General features: G+C 39.6%; 1 protein-coding gene across 1 annotated transcript in view; it reads left to right on the forward strand.

The window, feature by feature from the left end:
* Nucleotides 1–19,767, forward strand: part of LOC119521670 (zinc finger protein 569) — a 90,565-nt gene that overhangs the window by 59,491 nt on the left and 11,307 nt on the right. The gene's annotated exons all lie outside the window — the stretch shown is intronic.

Genomic DNA, 19,767 nt, shown 5'->3' on the forward strand with positions numbered 1-19,767 from the left:
TCCCTCTTGGCTGTGGCTCCTCTTCATAATGTCATTCACAGCTGCACTGAGTTCCTTCTGTTTGTCAGCTCATTTATATGGCTCCAGTGATTTAATTTAGACCCACCCTAAATGGGTGGGGTAACAACTCTATGGAAATTATCCAATCAGAGTCATCACCCACAGTTAAGTGGGACACATCTCCATGGAAATACTCAAAGAATTACAATCTAATTAGCACTGATTGGTCTGCCCACACAAGATTACATCAAAGATAATGGCATTTGGGAGGACATAATACATTCAAACGGGCACAATTTGTTCTGTTGTATGTCTGTACCACATTTTTTTTTATCAGTTCATCTGTTGATGGACACTTAAGTTGTTTACATCTTTTAGCTATTGTGAATAATGCTGTCATGAACATTGGTGTACAAATCTGTTTGAGTCTCTGCTTTCAGTTCTTTGGGGGATATATCTAGAAGTGGAATTGCTGGGTCATATGATAATTCCATATTTAACTTTCTGGGGACCCACCAAACTATTTCTCATAGCAGATGTACCATTTTACATTCCCACTAACCTAATGTCTATTGATATTGAACATTTATTCATGTGATTATTAGCCATTTGTATATCTTAAAGAAGAGGAGATTCATACATTCAAATCATTTGCCATTTTTTAATTGGCAGTTTGTTTTTTCTTGTTGCATTGTAGTTTTTAAATATATTTTTGATTGTAAACCCTTATCAGATTTATGGTTTTCAAATATATTTGATAATGTCCTTTGATGCACAAAAGCTTTTAATTTTGATGAAGTTCAATTTATCTATTTTTTCTTTTGTTTCTTGTGCTTTTGATGTAAAATATAAGAATCCATTGCCCAATAAAAGTTCTTGAAGATATTCCCCTGTTTTCTTTCAAGAATTTTATAGGTTTGGCTCTTTAGGGCATTCATCCATTTTGAGTTAATTTTTGTGTATGGTGTGAAGTATGGGTCTACTTTCATTATTTTGTGTTCTTTTGCATTCATTCCCAGCACCATTTGTAGATGAGCCTATCTTATCCACTGACTATACTTCAAACCCTTGTCAATAATCTTTTGGCCATAGATCTGTGGGTATATCTCTGAATTGTCAATTCTGTTCCATTAGTCTATATGTCTGTCCTTATGCCAGTACCACACTCTTTTTTTTTTTATTTTTACCTGAATTTTTTCCTATTTATTTTTTTATTGAGATTGTTCACATACCATACAATTATCCAAATATCCAAAGTGTACAATCAGTTGCCCATGGTACCATCATACAGCTGTGTATTCATCATCACAATTAATTCTTTTTTCAATTTTTAGAACATTTTGGTTACTCCAGAAAAGAAATAAAGACAAAAAAAAAAAAGGAAACTCAGATCCTCCCATACCCCTAACCACCCCCCCTCTCCATTATTGATTCGTAGTTTTGGTATAGTATATTTGTTACTGTTGATGAAAGAATGTTAAAATACTACTAACTGTAGTATATAGTTTGCAATAGGTATATTTTTTTTCCTATATGCCCCTCTATTATTAACTTCTACTTATAGTATCATACATTTGTTCTAGTTCATGAGAGAGATTTCTGATATTTGTACGGTTAATCACAGACATTGTCCACCACAAGATTCACTGTTTCATATACTCCCATCTTTTAACCTCCAGCTTTCTTTCTGGTGACATACGTGACTCTAAGCTTCCCCTTTCCACCACCTTCACACACCATTCAGCCCTGTTAATTATTCTCACAACATGCTACCATCACCTCTGTCCATTTCCAAGTGTTTGGGTTTACCCTAGTTGAACGCTCTGCTCATAATAGGCAACCATTCCCCATTCTTTAGCCTCATCCTATAACCTGGTAACTTATATTTCATGTCTGTAAGTTTACATATTATAATTAGTTCATATCAGTGAGACTCTGCAACATTTGTCTGTATGTGTCTGTCTTATTTCACTCAATATAGTGCCCTCAAGGTTTCCTCATCACCTCATTTTTTTTAATAAATTTTATTTTGAAATAAATTCAAACTTACAGTAACAGTTGCAAAAATAGTACAAACCCCATACATAGAACTCCAGCATACCCCGACCCCCTCCCCCAATACCCCGATCCACCACCTTTAACATCCTGTCACACCACCATTTCTTTCTTTCCCTCCCTCTCTCTCTCCCTCCCTTCCTCTCTATCATCCATCATCTATTGCTCTGTCCTCTGAACGTATGAGAGCAAGCTGCACGTATCTTTGAACAAACAATATAATTCACATATACCTTGCCCATGGACAAGAACATTCTTTTATGCAATCCCATTAAGCGCAGCTAAGAAGTTCAAGAAATTCAACATTGATACAAAGCTTACATTCTATATTTCCTTTTTTTTTTCTTATATCCCATCTGTATCCCTTTGAGCCTCCTCTCCTCCATCCTCAGATCCCATCTAGGATCATTCTTGGCATTTAATTGTCATCTATTTAGACTGTCTTATTTTTTTCAATTGTGGAAACATATATATATAGCCTAAATCTTCCCATTCCACCCCCTCCCTAGCATAACATTAGTGGGATTAATCACATTTAGAATGTTGCAATGCTATCACCTTCCCACCATCCATTTCTAGAAGTTTCCCTTCACCCCAAACAGAAACCCTACACTCATTTCTTAACTCCCCATTGCCCCTTCCCCCACTTCTCTTAACCTATACTCTGCTTTTCATCTTTATGGTCATATTCTCTGATACTTTCTTTGTGTTTACTGTGGGGCTTAAATTTAACATTTTAAGTCTATAACAATCTTGTTTTTCTTTGATATCAACTTGACTTCAATATGACACATAAACTATGTTCCTATACTCCATCATTCCCCCATCTTTATGTAGTTCTTGTCAAAAATTACATACTTTACATTGAGTCCAACACCACTGATTTATCATTACAGTTTATGTATTTTAGATCCTGTAGGAAGTAAATAGTGGAGTTACAAATCAAAAATACAGTAGTATTGGTATTTATATTTACCATGTGATCTTTACTGGAAATCTTTATTTCTTCATGTAGTGTCAGTCAATTGTTTAGTGTCCCTTCCTTTCAGCCTGCACAACTCCCTTTAGCATTTCTTTTTTTTTTTTTTTTTTTAATCATCATTTTATTGAGATATATTCACATACCACGCAGTCATACAAAACAAATTGTACTTTCGATTGTTTACAGTACCATTACATCGTTGTACATTCATCACCTAAATCAATCCCTGACACCTTCATTAGCACACACACAAAAATAACAAGAATAATAATTAGAGTGAGAAAGAGCAATTGAAGTAAAAAAGAACACTGGATACCTTTGTCTGTTTGTTTCCTTCCCCTACTTTTCTACACATCCTTCCATAAACTAGACAAAGTGGTGTTTGGTCCTTATGGCTTTCCCAATCCCATTGTCACCCCTCATAAGCTACATTTTTATACAACTGTCTTCGAGATTCATGGGTTCTGGGTTGTAGTTTGATAGTTTCAGGTATCCACCACCAGCTACCCCAATTCTTTAGAACCTAAAAAGGGTTGTCTAAAGTGTGCATAAGAGTGCCCACCAGAGTGACCTCTCGGCTCCTTTTGGAATCTCTCTGCCACTGAAGCTTATTTCATTTCCTTTCACATCCCCCTTTTGGTCAAGAAGATGTTCTCCGTCCCACGGTGCCAGGTCTACATTCCTCCCTGGGAGTCATATTCCACGTTGCCAGGGAGATTCACTTCCCTGGGTGTCTGATCCCACGTAGGGGGGAGGGCAGTGATTTCACCTTTCAAGTTGGCTTAGCCAGAGAGAGAGGGCCACATCTGAGCAACAAAGAGGCATTCAGGAGGAGACTCTTAGGCACAAATACAGGGAGGCCTAGCCTCTCCTTTGCAGCAACCGTCTTCCCAAGGGTAAAACTTATGGTAGAGGGCTCAACCCATCAAACCACCAGTCCCCTATGTCTGTGGTCATGTTAGCAACCATGGAGGTGGGGTAGGCGAATACCCCTGCATTCTCCACAGGCTCCTCAAGGGGGCACTACATCTTTTTTTTTTTTTTTTTCCCTTGTTTGTCTTTTTTCTTTTTCTTTTTTTTTTTTTTTAACTTTCCCTTCTTTTTTCAAATCACCTGTATGAAAAAAAAAGTTAAAAAGAAAAAAAACATACAATAAAAGAGCATTTCAAAGAGACCATAGCAAGGGAGTAAGAAAAAGACAACTAACCTAAGATAACTGCTTAACTTCCAACATGTTCCTACTTTACCCCAAGAAAGTTACATAATATAGCAACATTTCAGTGAACTTGTTCCTACTACAACCATCAGAAATTAACAGACCATAGTCATTTCTGGGCATCCCCAGAACGTTAAATAGCTTATCTGTTCTTCTTGGATTATTGTTCCCCCTTCCTTAATTGCTCTCTACTGCTAGTTCCCCTACATTCTACATTATAAACCATTTGTTTTACATTTTTCAAAGTTCACATTAGTGGTAGCATATAATATTTCTCTTTTTGTGCCTGGCTTATTTCGCTCAGCATTATGTCTTCAAGGTTCATCCATGTTGTCATATGTTTCACCAGATCGTTCCTTCTTACTGCCGCGTAGTATTCCATCGTGTGTATATACCACATTTTATTTATCCACTCATCTGTTGAAGGACATTTGGGTTGTTTCCATCTCTTGGCAATTGTGAATAATGCTGCTATGAACATTGACGTGCAGATATCTGTTCGTGTCACTGCTTTCCGATCTTCCGGGTATATCCCGAGAAGTGCAATCGCTGGATCGAATGGTAGCTCTATATCTAGTTTTCTAAGGAACTGCCAGACTGACTTCCAGAGTGGCTGAACCATTATACAGTCCCACCAACAATGAATAAGAGTTCCAATTTCTCCACATCCCCTCCAGCATTTGTAGTTTCCTGTTTGTTTAATGGCAGCCATTCTAACCGGTGTTAGATGGTATCTCATTGTGGTCTTAATTTGCATCTCTCTAATAGCTAGTGAAGCTGAACATTTTTTCATGTGTTTCTTGGCCATTTGTATTTCCTCTTCAGAGAACTGTCTTTTCATATCTTTTGCCCATTTTATAATTGGGCTGTCTGTACTATTGTCATTGAGTTGTAGGATTTCTTTGTATATGCAAGATATCAGTCTTTTGTCAGATACATGGTTTCCAAAAATATTTTCCCATTGAGTTGGCTGCCTCTTTACCTTTTTGAGAAATTCCTTTGAGGTGCAGAAACTTCTAAGCTTGAGGAGTTCCCATTTATCTATTTTCTCTTTTGTTGCTTGTGCTTTGGGTGTAAAGTCTAGGAAGTGGCCTCCTAATACAAGGTCTTGAAGATGTTTTCCTACATTATCTTCTAGGAGTTTTGTGGTACTTTCTTTTATATTGAGATCTTTGGTCCATTTTGAGTTAATTTTTGTGTAGGGGGTGAGGTAGGGGTCCTCTTTCATTCTTTTGGATATGGATATCCAACTCTCCCAGCCCCATTTGTTGAAAAGACCATTATGGCTCAGTTCGGTGACTTTGGGGGCCTTATCAAAGATCAGTCGGCCATAGATCTGAGGGTCTATCTCTGAATTCTCAATTCGATTCCATTGATCTATATGTCTATCTTTGTGCCAGTACCATGCTGTTTTGGCAACTGTGGCTTTATAATAAGCTTCAAAGTCAGGGAGTGTAAGTCCTCCCACTTCGTTTTTCTTTTTTAGAGTGTCTTTAGCAATTCGAGGCATCTTCCCTTTCCAAATAAATTTGATAACTAGCTTTTCCAAGTCTGCAAAGTAGGTTGTTGGAATTTTGATTGGGATTGCATTGAATCTGTAGATGAGTTTGGGTAGAATTGACATCTTAATGACATTTAGCCTTCCTATCCATGAACATGGAATATTTTTCCATCTTTTAAGGTCCCCTTCTATTTCTTTTAGTAGAGTTATGTAGTTTTCTTTGTATAGGTCTTTTACATCTTTGGTTAAGTTTATTCCTAGGTACTTGATTTTTTTAGTTGCTATTGAAAATGGTATCTTTTTCTTGAGTGTCTCTTCAGTTTGTTCATTTCTAGCATATAGAAACATTACTGACTTATGTGCATTAATCTTGTATCCCGCTACTTTGCCAAATTTGTTTATTAGCTCTAGTAGGTGTATCGTTGATTTCTCAGGGTTTTCTAGATATAAGATCATATCATCTGCAAACAATGACAGTTTTACTTCTTCTTTTCCAATTTGGATGCCTTTTATTTCTTTGTCTTGCCGGATTGCCCTGGCTAGCACTTACAGCACAATGTTGAATAACAGTGGTGACAGCGGGCATCCTTGTCTTGTTCCTGATCTTAGAGGGAAGGCTTTCAGTCTCTCACCATTGAGTACTATGCTGGCTGTGGGTTTTTCATATATGCTCTTTATCATGTTGAGGAAGTTTCCTTCAATTCCTACCTTTTGAAGTGTTTTTATCAAAAAGGGATGTTGGATTTTGTCAAATGCTTTTTCAGCATCTATTGAGATGATCAATTGATTTTTCCCTTTCGAGTTTTTAATGTGTTGTAATACATTGATTGTTTTTCTGATGTTGAACCATCCTTGCATGCCTGGAATGAACCCCACTTGGTCATGGTGTATGATTTTTTTAATGTGTCTTTGGATTCGATTTGCAAGTATTTTGTTGAGGATTTTTGCATCTATATTCATTAGGGAGATTGGCCGGTAGTTTTCCTTTTTTGTAGCATCTTTGCCTGGTTTTGGTATTAGATTGATGTTAGCTTCATAAAATGAGTTAGGTAGTGTTCCATTTTTTTCAATGTTTTGAAAGAGTTTGAGTAAGATTGGTGTCAGTTCTTTCTGGAAAGTTTGGTAGAATTCCCCTGTGAAGCCATCTGGCCCTGGGCATTTATTTGTGGGAAGATTTTTGATGACTGATTGGATCTCTTTGCTTGTGATGGGTTGGTTGAGGTCTTCTATTTCTTCTCTGGTCAGTCTAGGTTGTTCATATGTTTCCAGGAAATTGTCCATTTCTTCTACATTATCCAGTTTGTTGCCATACAGTTGTTCATAATATCCTCTTATAATTTTTTTAATTTCTTCAGGATCTGCAGTTATGTTACCTTTTTCATTCATTATTTTGTTTATATGGGTCTTCTCTCTTTTTGATTTTGTCAGTCTAGCTAGGGGCTTGTCAATCTTGTTGATCTTCTCAAAGAACCAACTTTTGGTGATATTTATCCTTTCTATTGTTTTTTTGTTCTCTATGTCATTTATTTCTGCTTTAATCCTTGTTATTTCTTTTCTTCTACTTGGTTTAGGATTGGTTTGCTGTTCATTTTCTAGCTTCTTCAGTTGATCCATTAGTTCTTTGATTTTGGCTCTTTCTTCCTTTTTAATATATGCGTTTAGTGCTATAAATTTCCCCCTTAGCACTGCTTTTGCTGCATCCCATAGGTTTTGGTATGTTGTGTTCTCATTTTCATTCGTCTCTATATATTTAGCAATTTCTCTTGCTATTTCTTCTTTAACCCACATATTGTTTAGGAGTGTGTTGTTTAACCTCCAGGTATTTGTGAATTTTCTAAGTCTCTGATGGTTATTGACTTCTAATTGTATTCCATTGTGGTCAGAGAATGTGCTTTGAATAATTTCAATCTTTTTAAATTTATTGAGGCTTGTTTTATGTCCCAGCATATGATCTATTCTGGAGAAAGTTCCGTGAGCACTAGAAAAGTATGTGTATCCTGGTGATTTGGGATGTAATGTCCTGTAGATGTCTGTTAAATCTAATTCGTTTATCAGATTGTTTAGGTTTTCAATTTCCTTATTGGTCTTCTGTCTGGTTGATCTATCTATAGGAGAGAGTGATGTGTTGAAGTCTCCCACAATTATTGTGGAAACATCAATTGCTTCCTTTAGTTTTGCCAATGTTTCTCTCATGTATTTTGTGGCACCTTGATTGGGTGCATAGACATTTACGATTGTTATTTCTTCTTGCTGAATTGCCCCTTTTATTAGTATGTAGTGGCCTTCTTTGTCTCTCAAAACATCCCTGCATTTGAAGTCTATTTTATCTGAGATTAATATTGCTACACCTGCTTTCTTTTGGCTGTAGCTTGCATGAAATATTTTTTTCCATCCTTTCACTTTCAATTTCTTTGTGTCCCTGTGTCTAAGATGAGTCTCTTGTATGCAACATATTGATGGTTCATTTTTTTTGATCCATTCTGCGAATCTATATCTTTTAATTGGGGAGTTTAATCCATTTACATTCAACGTTAAAACCGTGAAGGCATTTCTTGAATCGGCCATCTTATCCTTTGGATTATGTTTGCCATATTTTTCCGTCTCTCTATTAATATCCTTTATTGTACCCATACCGAATCTCTTTAGTACTGAACCTTTCTCCAAGTCTCTCTGTCCTGTCTTTGTTTCTCTGTCTGTAGGGCTCCCTTTAGTATCTCCAGTAGGGCAGGTCTCCTGTCAGCAAATTCTCTCAGCATTTCTTTGTCTGTGAAAAATTTAAGCTCTCCCTCAAATTTGAAGGAGAGCTTTGCTGGATAAAGTATTCTTGGCTGGAAATTCCTCTCTCTCAGAATTTTAAATATATCGTGCCACTGCCTTCTCGCCTCCATGGTGGCTGCTGAGTAGTCACTACTTAGTCTTATGCTGTTTCCTTTGTATGTGGTGAATTGCTTTTCTCTTGCTGCTTTCAGAACTTGCTCCTTCTCTTCTATGTTTGACAGTGTGATCAGTATATGTCTCGGAGTGGGTTTTTTTGGATTTATTCTATTTGGAGTTCGCTGAGCATTTATGATTTGTGTATTTATGTTGTTTAGAAGATTTGGGAAGTTTTCCCCAACAATTTCTTTGAATACTCTTCCTAGACCTTTACCCTTTTCTTCCCCTTCTGGGACACCAATGAGTCTTATATTCGGACGTTTCATATTATCTATCATATCCCTGAGGTCCATTTCGAGTTTTTCAATATTTTTCCCCATTCTTTCTTTTATGCTTTCATTTTCCATTCTGTCATCTTCCAGGTCACTGATTCGTTGTTCAACTTCCTCTAGTCTTGTACTATGAGTGTCCAGAATCTTTTTAATTTGGTCAACAGTTTCTTTAATTTCCATAAGATCATCCATTTTTTTATTTAGTCTTGCAATGTCTTCTTTATGCTCTTCTAGGGTCTTCTTGATTTCCTTCATATCCCGTACTAGGGTCTCATTGTTCATCTTTAGTTCTTTGAGTAGCTGCTCTAGGTGTGTCTCTTCTGGTCTTTTGATTTGGGTGCTTGGGCTTGGGTTATCCATATCGTCTGGTTTTTTCATATGCTTTATAATTTTCTGTTGTTTTTGGCCTCGTGGCATTTGCTGACCTTGATAGGGTTCTTTTAGGGTTTGTAGACCAGTTGAAGTCCTTATCTCTAATTTATCAGATCTACAGCTTCGTGGAGTACACTTTCTCTAACTAACCAGCAGGTGGCGTCCACGAGCCACCTGTTCTCCACAAGCCAGATCTCCCTTGCTTAGCCTTTTTGGTGAGTGGGGGAGTGAGTCTTGTGGGGCCCAATTGGTGTCCCAAGCTTGCGTGTGTAGTTGGTGTTGCCTGCCCTGTATGTGGGGTGTGTTTCTGGGCAGTCGGGGAGGGGGGGTGGCCCTAACAATCAAATCTCCCTGATGATCCTAGAGTTTTAAAGCTACTGCAATAGTCTAATCCTTCAGTTCAGTCCTGCCACAGTTTGTCTCTGCCACTGACCCACAAGTCTTTGGTATTGGCGTATGGCTCCTGAGACTTGCAAGTGGGCCCCTCTTCCAGGCTGTGCACCCCGGGTCCTCTGTTGAGGGATGACTGTGCTATGTCACAGGTGAGTGCCGTCCCCCCAGGGCAGTTCTGGGCTGCTGGGCTGTGTTGGGAGGCTCCCAGTCTGCTCAAATGATGGCTGAATGGGGCTCTGTTAATTCACACTGCTCCCCCTTCCCAGCTCTGGGACATTCAGCTGAGGTTGCAGGGAAGGCTAATGTCCACGCCCAGTTTTGTGGTGTGTGCCTGTTATTTGAAGCACTTCCGTCACACTGGGTTGTCTGGGGCAGCTCTGGGCTATGGGGCTGGCGATGGGCAGGAGTGTTTCCTGTCCACCAGGATGGTGGCTGTGAGCGGACACCCCCCTTTTCTTGGGAAGTTGTGTTGTTTAGTGAATTTTCTCAGCCACTGGATTATTGCCTTTTGTCTCAGAGCTCTCTTAGTTCTGCTCTTGACTTGACGTGCCCAAATTTCAATTCTTTGAAGCTTTCTGTATTGAGCTTCTTAGAGTAATTGTTTTAGAAAAAGCAAAAAGGATTTAAAAAAAAAAAAAATAAAAAAATAAAAAACCGGCCCCGGCCCTCCTCAGAGATCTAATGGGTTATTGAAATGCTAATAGACAAAGCAACCAGGGCCATTAAGGAAAGGTCCCCAGGGCAGAGAGATCAGCCTTGCTTCGGGATTTGCATATGCGCCTCAAGGCCTGATCTCCGCCCTTCCCCTTTCTGTGTTCACCAGAACTCCAAAAATCCTCTGCTTTTACTTTGGAGCTTCTCGTGTTGTTTTCCTTCTATGCCCGTCTCCTCTCTGCTGGGCTGGCTGCTCTCAGAGTCTCTGGTGTCTGGCCTCAGTCTATCTATGGTTGGAGTTTGAATCAGTAGAATGAGTTTCCGATAAGAGCAGCCACTGCAATTCTCCCTTCTCCTTCCTGGAGCTGATAGCCCCTCCTCCCCCGGGACTGAGCCTGGCAGGGAGGGGCGCGGGTCCCCTGGCCGCAAAAACTTACAGATTTCGCTGATCTCAGCAGTTCCACGTTTTCATGAGTGTTGTATGAAGTATGCCCAAAGACAGATTGCTCTGTGGTGTCCAGTCCACGCAGTTCCTGGCTTTTTACCTACTTTCCTGGAGGAGTAACTAAAACATACAGCTCACCAGTCTGCCATCTTGCCCCGCCTCCCCTTTAGCATTTCTTATAGGACTGATCTACTGGTGATGAAGTCCCTCAGCTTTTGATTATCCAGAAATGTTTTCATCTCCCCCTCATTTTTACCCTCCAGGTGTTTGTAAGTTCTCCAAGTCTCTGATGGTTATTGACTTCTATTTGTATTCCATTGTGGTCAGAGAATGTGCCTTGAACAAATTCATTTTTTTTTAATTTATTGAGGCTTGTTTTTATGTCCCAGCATATGGTCCCTTCTGGAGAAAGATCTGTGATCACTGGAAAAGAATGTGTGTCCCGGTGACCTGGGATGTAATATTCTATATATGTCTGTTAAAATTCTCTATATCTCTCTCTCCTTTCTTTGTTTCTTTGTCAATAGGGCTCCCTTTAGTATCTGAAGTAGGGCAGGTCTTTTATTAGCAAAATCTCTCAGCATTTGTTTGTGAAAAATTTAAGGTCTCCCTCAAATTTGAAAGAGAGTTTTGCTGGATAAAGTATTCTTGGTTGGAAATTTTTCTCTCTCAGAATTTTAAATATGTCATGCCACTGCCTTCTCGCCTCCATGGTGGCCGCTGAGTAGTCACTACTTAGTCTTATGTTGCTTATGAATTGCTTTCCTCTTGCTACTTTCAGAACTTGCTCCTTCTCTTCAATATTTGACAGTCTGATCAGAATATGTCTTGGAGTGGTTTTATTTGGATTTATTCTATTTGGAGTTCGCTGGGCATTTATGCTTTGTGTATTTACATTGTCTAGAAGGTTGGGGAAATTTTCCCCAACAATTTCTTTGAATACTCTTTCTAGACCTTTACCCTTCTCTTCCCCTTCTGGGACACCAATGAGTCTTAAATTTGGACATTTTATTTTATGTATTGTATCCCTGAGATCGTTTTTATTTTTTTTTATTTTTTCCCCATTCTTTCTTTTGTTCTTTCATTTTCTGTTCTGTGGTCCTCGAGGAGGCTGAGTTGTTGTTCAGCTTCCTCTAACCTTGTATTATGAGTATCCAGAGTCTTTTTAATTTGGCCTACAGCTTCTTTAATTTCCATAAGATCTTCTATTTTTTATTTACTCTTGCAATTCCTTCTTTGTACTCTTCTAGGGTCTTCTTTATGTCCTTTATATCCTGTGCCATGCTCTTCTTCATGTCCTTTATATCCTGTGCCATGCTCTCGTTGCCTGTCTGTAGTTCTTTGACTAATTGTGCCAAGTACTGTGTGTCTTCTGATCTTTTGATTTGGGTGTTTGGGTTTGGGTTCTCCATATTGTCTGGTTTTATCATATGCTTTAAGATTTTCTGTTGTTTTTGGCGTCTTGACATTTGCTTTACTTGAGCTCTAATTTGTCAGAACTGCGGCTTGGTGGTGTAGACTTCTCTAACTAACCAGCAGCTAGCATCCATGAGTCACCTATTCCCCTTAAGTCATTTCTCCCCAACTTTGTCTTTGTGGTGTGTGGGGATCTGATTCTTGTGGGATTCAATTGGTGCACTAAATTTGGGTGTGTTGCTGGTGCTGTCCACCCTGAATGTGGGGCGTGTGTCTGGGTGGTTAGGGAGGCAGGGCAGCTTTAATAATCAAACCTCCCCGGTGTTCCCAGAGATTTAAGGCTGTTGCAAGAGTCTAAGCCTTCATTTCAGTCTTGCCACAGATTGTCTCTGCCACTGACCCAGAAGTCCTTGGTATTGGCGTAGGTTCCCTGGGATTTCTGAGCAGGTCCCCCTTCCCTGCTGTGCTCTTCCAGGACCTCTGCTGAGGGAGGGCCGTACCACATCACAAGTGTGTGCTGGCCTCCAGGGAAGCCCTGGGATGCCAGGCTGTGCAAGGGCACTCCCAGCCCGCTTCAAAGATGGTTGAATGGTACGTGTTAACTTCCCCCTTTTTGCACAGCTCTGCCCTCCCAGTTCCAGGACAATCAGCTGTGGGTGTATTAAAGGCCACTTTCCACGGCCGATATTGTGTGTGCGCGGTGCTGCAGGGAAGACTCCCCATCACAATGGGTTTCTTGGCACGGCTCTGGGCTATGGGTCCGGCCCCAGGCAGGAGTGTCCCCAGCCCGCTGGGGAGATGGCTGCAAGTGGTGCGGTTTTTTCTCCTTTTGGCTCCCCTTTGCTCCCCTGGCCCTGAGACAATCAGCAACAGGTGTGGGAAGGGGTATCCTCCACGCCAGACAGCGAGGCATTAGCCTAGCCTGCTCCTGCTGTGCTTCGCTGGGCAGCTCTCCCCATCGTAGCTGCAGCTGCTCCTGGGCTTTTTTTTTTTTATTATTATTAGAGAACTAGTCCATCTCCAAACACCAACCCACAATTTCCCCACACCGCAGTGCAGCCGAGGGACTTTCAACTGACTCACTCACTCATTTCAGAATGCAGACTCCTGGTTTCACCAAATGCATGGTCCCTGTAGATTTACCAGACCTTGTCTGGCTGGTGCTATGCTGGAACTGGTGTTTGGGTCACTTCCTGTTTTTTATCTAGTATTTTTCATGGAGGTGTTTTTTTGCCCTGTCTCACCTAGCCGCCATCTTAGGTTCCACCTCATTTTGTTTTAAGATGGGTTTTTTTCACACACCATACATTCCATCCTAAGTAAACAATCATTGGTTCCCTGTATAGTCATGTATTTATGTATTCAGCACCATAACCACTATCTATATAAAGACATCTCTATTTCTTCCTCAAAGGAAGAAGAGTCAAAGAAGGTAGAGGGACAACGGGAAAAGAAAAGAAAGAGAGAGAGAAAAAAACATGACAGCTAGAAAGCAACACAAGGAAAGATAGCATTAAACTAAAGTAGAATAAAGAGTCAGACAACATTACTAATGCCAGGAGTCCCATACCCTTCCCCTATGCCCCCCCCCCCAACATACATTTAGCTTTGGTATATTGCCTTTGTTATATTAAAGGAAGCATAATACAATGTTTCTGTTAATTATAGTCTCTCATTTGTATTGATTGTATTTTCCCCCCAATCCCACCCTATTTTTAACACCTTGCAATGTGGACATTCATTTGTTCTACATCACGTAAAAACATATTTGTAACTTTTATTACAATCGTTGAGCATGCTAGGTTTCACTGAGTTAGACAGTCCCAGTCTTTATCTTTCATCTTTCATTCTGGTGTCCCGCATGGTCCTAACCTTCCTCTTTCAACCATGCTCACAGTCATCTTTGTTCAGTGTACTTACATTGCTGTGCTACTATCTCCCAAAATTGTTTTCCAAACCTCTTACTCCTGTCTTTCCTTTATGTCTGCAGTGCTTTCTTTAGTGTTTCCTGTAGAGCCAGGTATCTTGTTCACAAACTGTCATTATTTGTCAGAGAATATTTTAAGCTCTCCCTCATATTTGAAGGACAGTTCTGATGGATATAGGATTTTTGGTTGGTGGTTTTTCTCTTTCAGTATCTCAAATATATCACCCTACTTCCTTCTTGCCTCCATGGTTTCTATTGAGAAATCCGCACATAGCCTTTTCAAGCTTCCTTTGTATGTAGTGGATCGCTTTTCTCTTGCTGCTTTCAGGATTCTCTCTTTATCTTTGATGTTTGATAATCTGATTATTAAGTGTCTTGGCTAGACCTATTCAGATCAATTCTGTTTGGGTTACGCTGTGCTTCTTGGATCTGTAATTTTATGTCTTTCATAAGAGATGGGAAATTTTCATTGATTATTTCCTCTGTTATTGCTTCTGCCCCTTTTCCCTTCTCTTCTCCTTCTGGGACACCAATGACATGTATGTTCCTGATCTTCATTTGTCCTTAAGTTCCCAGAGACATTGCCCATATTTTTCCATTCTTTTCTCTATCTCTTCTTTTGTGTGTAGGCTTTCAGGTGCCTTATTCTTCAGTTCCTGAGTGTTTTCTTCTGCCTTTTGAGATCTGCTGTTGTATGTTTCCATTGTGTCTTTCATCTCTTGTGTTGTACCTTGCATTTCCATAGATTCTGCCAGCTGGTTTTTCAAACTTTCAATTTCTACCTTATGTACGCCCAGTGTTTTCATTATGTGCTTCATCTCTTTTGCCATATCCTCCCTAAACTTTTTGAATTGGCTTAGTATTAGTTGTTTAAATTCCTGTATCTCAGTTGAAGTGTATGTTTGTTCCTTTGACTGGGCCATAACTTCATTTTCTTAGTGTAGGTTGTAGTTTTCTGTTGTCTAGGCATGGTTTCCTTGGTTACTCCAATCAGGTTTTCCCAGACCAGAATGGGCTTAGGTCTTGGAAAGAAGGAATAGTATCCAGTTTCCCTGAGGGTGTCTTAGATGATTGGTACACCTTGTGAGGCCTCAAGACACTATGCTTTTCTGCCCAGCAGGTGGCACCTGCAGCTTGTAGCACCAGGGTGTTATAAGGAATTGTGGCCCATGGCTATTTTCCCCCAGGCTCTGGGGTCTGGTTCTGAATGGATGGCGGGTAGTAGAGCTGGGCTCCACCCATTTCTTCTTCGGGAAGATAGAACCCCTAGGAAGAAGTCATTAGCATTTGAATGGACTCTCTCTGCCTGTGCTATCTCCACCCTTGTCTGGGTCAGAGCACTGGGAACTGAAAATGGCTGAGGCTTTGTCCACTGAGCCAAAACAGGGAAAGAAAGCCCCCTCCAGAGCCAGTCTGCAGCCACCCTCCTGTTCTCCAAGGTCAGTTTTCGCCCAGAGCCTCTGTCTGCGTGTTGGGGATTTGTATTGAGCAGTCCATGCTTGTTAATTAACACCCCAGTTGGAGCTCAGCTGAGCTATATTTGCTTGCTTGGAGAGAACTGCTCTCTAGCTCCATGATGCTTTGCATCTCTTGCCATGGGGGAAGGGGGCTCCCGGCTTGGATCCACAGTTTTTACTTACAGATTTTATGCTGCAATCTCAGGCATTCCTCCCAATTCATGTTGGTATATGATGAGTGGACAGTTACATTTGTCCCTCTGCAGCTATTCCGGATTATTTACTAGTTGTTCCTGGTTGTTTATTAGTTGTTCCAGGGGGGACTAACTAGCTTCTACTCCTCTCTATGCCACCATCTTTGATCAGGTCCACAGTTTCTACTTACAGATTTAAACTGTGATCTCAGGCATTCCTCCCAGTTCAGGTTGGTGTATGATGAGTGGATGGTCACATTTGTCCCCCTGCAGTTATTCCAGATTATTTACTACTTGTTCCTGGTTGTTTATTAGTTGTTCCACAGAGACAAACTAGCTTCCACTCCTCTCTATGCCACCATCTTCTCCCATCTCCCTAGAATGAATATTGATGGAGGTTTTCTCAAATTTGATAACAGTCTCAGACTTGGTACTGCAGCTGGTGGACCCACTGGTCTGCAATGCAGCTCCACTTCATGCCCTGCACCAGCATGGTCACCTGGGCAAGGGTCTGTACCACACTGTTTTGATTGCTGTAGCTTTGTAATAAGTTTTGATATTGGGAAGTGTGAGTTCTCCAATTTTGTTCATTATGATTGTTATGACTTTTGGGGGGCCCTTTCAATTCTGTATGAGTTTGATGATTGGCTTTTCCATTTCTGCCAAGATTTTGACCAGGATTACATCAAATCTGTAAATCACTTTGGGTAAATTGGCATCTATGGTGGTTTGGAGTTGTATATACCCCAGAAAAACATGTTGTTAAAGTTAATACATTCCTGTGGGTATGGACTCATTGTTAGTAGAATATTTTGATGAGGCTACTTCAGTTAAGGTGTGACCCACCTCAATCATGATGGGCCTTAATCATATTACTGGAGCCCTTTATAAACAAAATGAATACAGAGAGAGAGAGAGCAAGAGAGAGAGCATGTGAGAGAGTAAGTGTGTGCCTGTGCACACACCATGAAAGCCAGAAGCTGAAAACAATAAAACCCAGAAGAGAAGGAAGAGACCACCAGACACCATTATGTGCCTTGCCATATGGTAGAGGAGCCAAGGATCACTGGCAGCTGGTCTTCAGGAAGAAAGCATGGCCTTGATGATGCCTTGATTTGAACATTTTCTCAGCCTCAAAGCCAAGCTAATAAATTCTCATTGTTCAAGCTGAGCCATTTCATATTATTTTCTTTAAAGAGTCTAGGAAACTAAAACAGCATCATAGCAATATAAAGTCTTCTAATTCATGAAAACAGGATGTCTTACATTTATTGAGGTCTTGAATTTCTTTCAGTAGCAATTTTTTCTCCAACTGAGTGAAATAACAGCTTTCATTGACTTCTATGGTGTTTTCCTGGGCTGAAATCTCACTTTCCTTAAAACATTTCACTTAGAAGTCTTCAGCAGCAATTTTGTAGTTTTCCATGTACAAGTCTTTTACCTTCTTAGTTAAATATATCTTTAGATATTTTATTCATTTAGATGCTATTATGAATTGAATTGTTTTCTTGATTTCCTTTTTGTATTGTTCATTGCTGGTGTATAGACACACAACTGATTTGTGCTTGTTTATCTTATATTCTTCTACTTTGCTGAATTCATTTATTATCTCTAGTGGATTTCTTATATATTCTTTGTTATGTTCTCTATATAGGATCATGTCATCTGTGCATACAGATAGTTTTACTTCTTCATTTCCAATTTTGTAATTCCTTTTCTTGCCTAATTGCTATGGATAGGATTTCCAGTACAGTGTTTAATACCAGTGGTGGTGAAAGCAGTCATCCTTGTTTTCTTCCTGATCTTAGAGGAAAGTTTTCAGTCTTTCACCACTGAGTATGATGTTAGCTATAGGATTTATATACCCTTTGTCATGCTGATGAAATTTCTTTATTTTCCTAGTCCTGAGAGTTTTCATCTTTGACCTATTGGTTGTTAAGAGCATATTATTTAATTTCCACATCTTTGTGAAATTTCCAGTTCTCCCTGTATTATTTCTAGCCTCATTCCATTATGGAATACAGAGAAGATACTTTATATGACTTCATATTTTTCAAATTTATTGAGACTTCTCCTGTGCCCTAACATATGGTCTATCCTGGATAATGATCCCTGTACACTTGTTAAGGGTGTGTGTTCTGCTGTTGTTGAGCAGTGTTCTGTATATATCTTATAGGTCTAGTTGTTCAATTCTTCTTTTTCCTACTGTTTTCAAATTGCTTTTCCCTTGATTAGGCACTAACCCATTTTCTGCAGACTTTTCACTGTTTTCCAGGGCTCTGACAAAGATGGTCTGCCAATTTTTACTTGCTTAAAAATTTGGTAGGGGGATGGATCCCTGTAGCATCTCACTCTGCCATCTTGCTGATATCACCCTCTGTAGCTTTCTTTTTTAATGCATTTTTTATTGTGAACTTTAACATATATACATAACAGTGATAACTTTCAAAGTATGATCTAACAAGTAGAGAACAAATTTCAAAGAATGTCATGGGTCACAGTTCCACAACTTCAGCTATTTCCATTATTGTAAAATATACATTCAAAAAGGTGTTAACTTTCAGTGTACAGCTGAACAAGCAGTTATATAGGTAATTTCAAAAATTGTTATGGGTTACAGTTCCACAGTTTCAGTTCTTTCCTTGTTATGCAATATAGGGTATATACAGAAAGGTGAAGACTTTCAAAGCACAATTCAATGAGAAGCTATAGAGCAAATTTCAAAGGATGTTATAGGTTACAGTTCCACCATGTCATTTACCTCCTTCCAGCTATTCCAATGCACCAACTTTATATAGATATAGATATAGATATAGATATAGATAGATAGATAGATAGATAGATATAAAGTTTTAGTATTCATAGGCCTTTGCTAAATTTTATCTTGTTACTACCCCATCCTCTCACTTAATCTCTTTCTCCATCTTCAGGGGGTATAGGTAGTGAACACCCTAACCTGTTCATATTGAAAGGGGGTATTGACAGCATGGGGAAGGGGGCTGCATCTGATTGTTGTTCTTAAAGAAGCTGTTGCCTCTGGGTTTTAGGCCTTGTCTGCCATAGGAACACTCTGGTGGATTTAAGTTTCTGAGAGATAAAACTTAGTGAGTGAATCTTCTACAGAATCTCAGTAGGGACCTAGGTATTTGGGGAGAACTTTTGGTAAGAGTATGGCATACTGTGGTCATTTGGGATGTTTAGCTGGAGTTTGCATAAGAGAAACCTCCAGGATAGCCTCTTGACTCTATTTGGGATCTCTCAGCCACTGTGATTTCAGTTTGTTACCTTTCTTTTTGCCCCCTTTTGGTCAAGTATGCATTTTCAATCCCTTGCTGCCAGGGCCAGGCTCATTCCTGGGAGTCATGTCCTGTGTCACCTGGGAAACTAATTCCCCCTGGGAGTCATGCCCCTCATGAGGGGGAGGTTAATGAATTTATTTGCTGAGTTAGGGTTAGAGAAAGGCCACATCTGAGCAACAAAAGAAGCTCCCTGGTGGTGCCTCTTAGGCATAATTATAGGAGGGCTCACCTCCCATTGACAACCCTAAGTTTCACAAGAGCAAACCTCAAGTCAAGAGCTTGATTTATTAAGCAGTGCATTCCTAATTTCACTTAATGTATATTCTATCCCAAGATAAATGATCAGTTTCTTACATTATCTGCATTTAGTTGTACAACCATCATCACTCTCAACTTTAAACAATTATTATAGCCTAATGCATCCCAGAGCTCTTATCAGCTGCTAATTATTCATCCCTAGTATTAGTGTAGTGTTGGTAAGATACTCCTGTTAAATATAGTCTTTAATATTTAATGGGTAGTTTTTCCATATACCACTCTACTGTTAACCCTCTGTACCTCTGTAGCTTTCTTGATAATGTTTTCTCATAGTTCTGGTTCTAATTCTAGTTCTGACCATCAAAAATTCTTTATCAGGGAATATTTGTTTG

The sequence above is a fragment of the Choloepus didactylus genome, chromosome 27, assembly GCF_015220235.1.
Source record: "Choloepus didactylus isolate mChoDid1 chromosome 27, mChoDid1.pri, whole genome shotgun sequence".
In the NCBI taxonomy this organism is placed as follows: domain Eukaryota; kingdom Metazoa; phylum Chordata; class Mammalia; order Pilosa; family Megalonychidae; genus Choloepus; species Choloepus didactylus.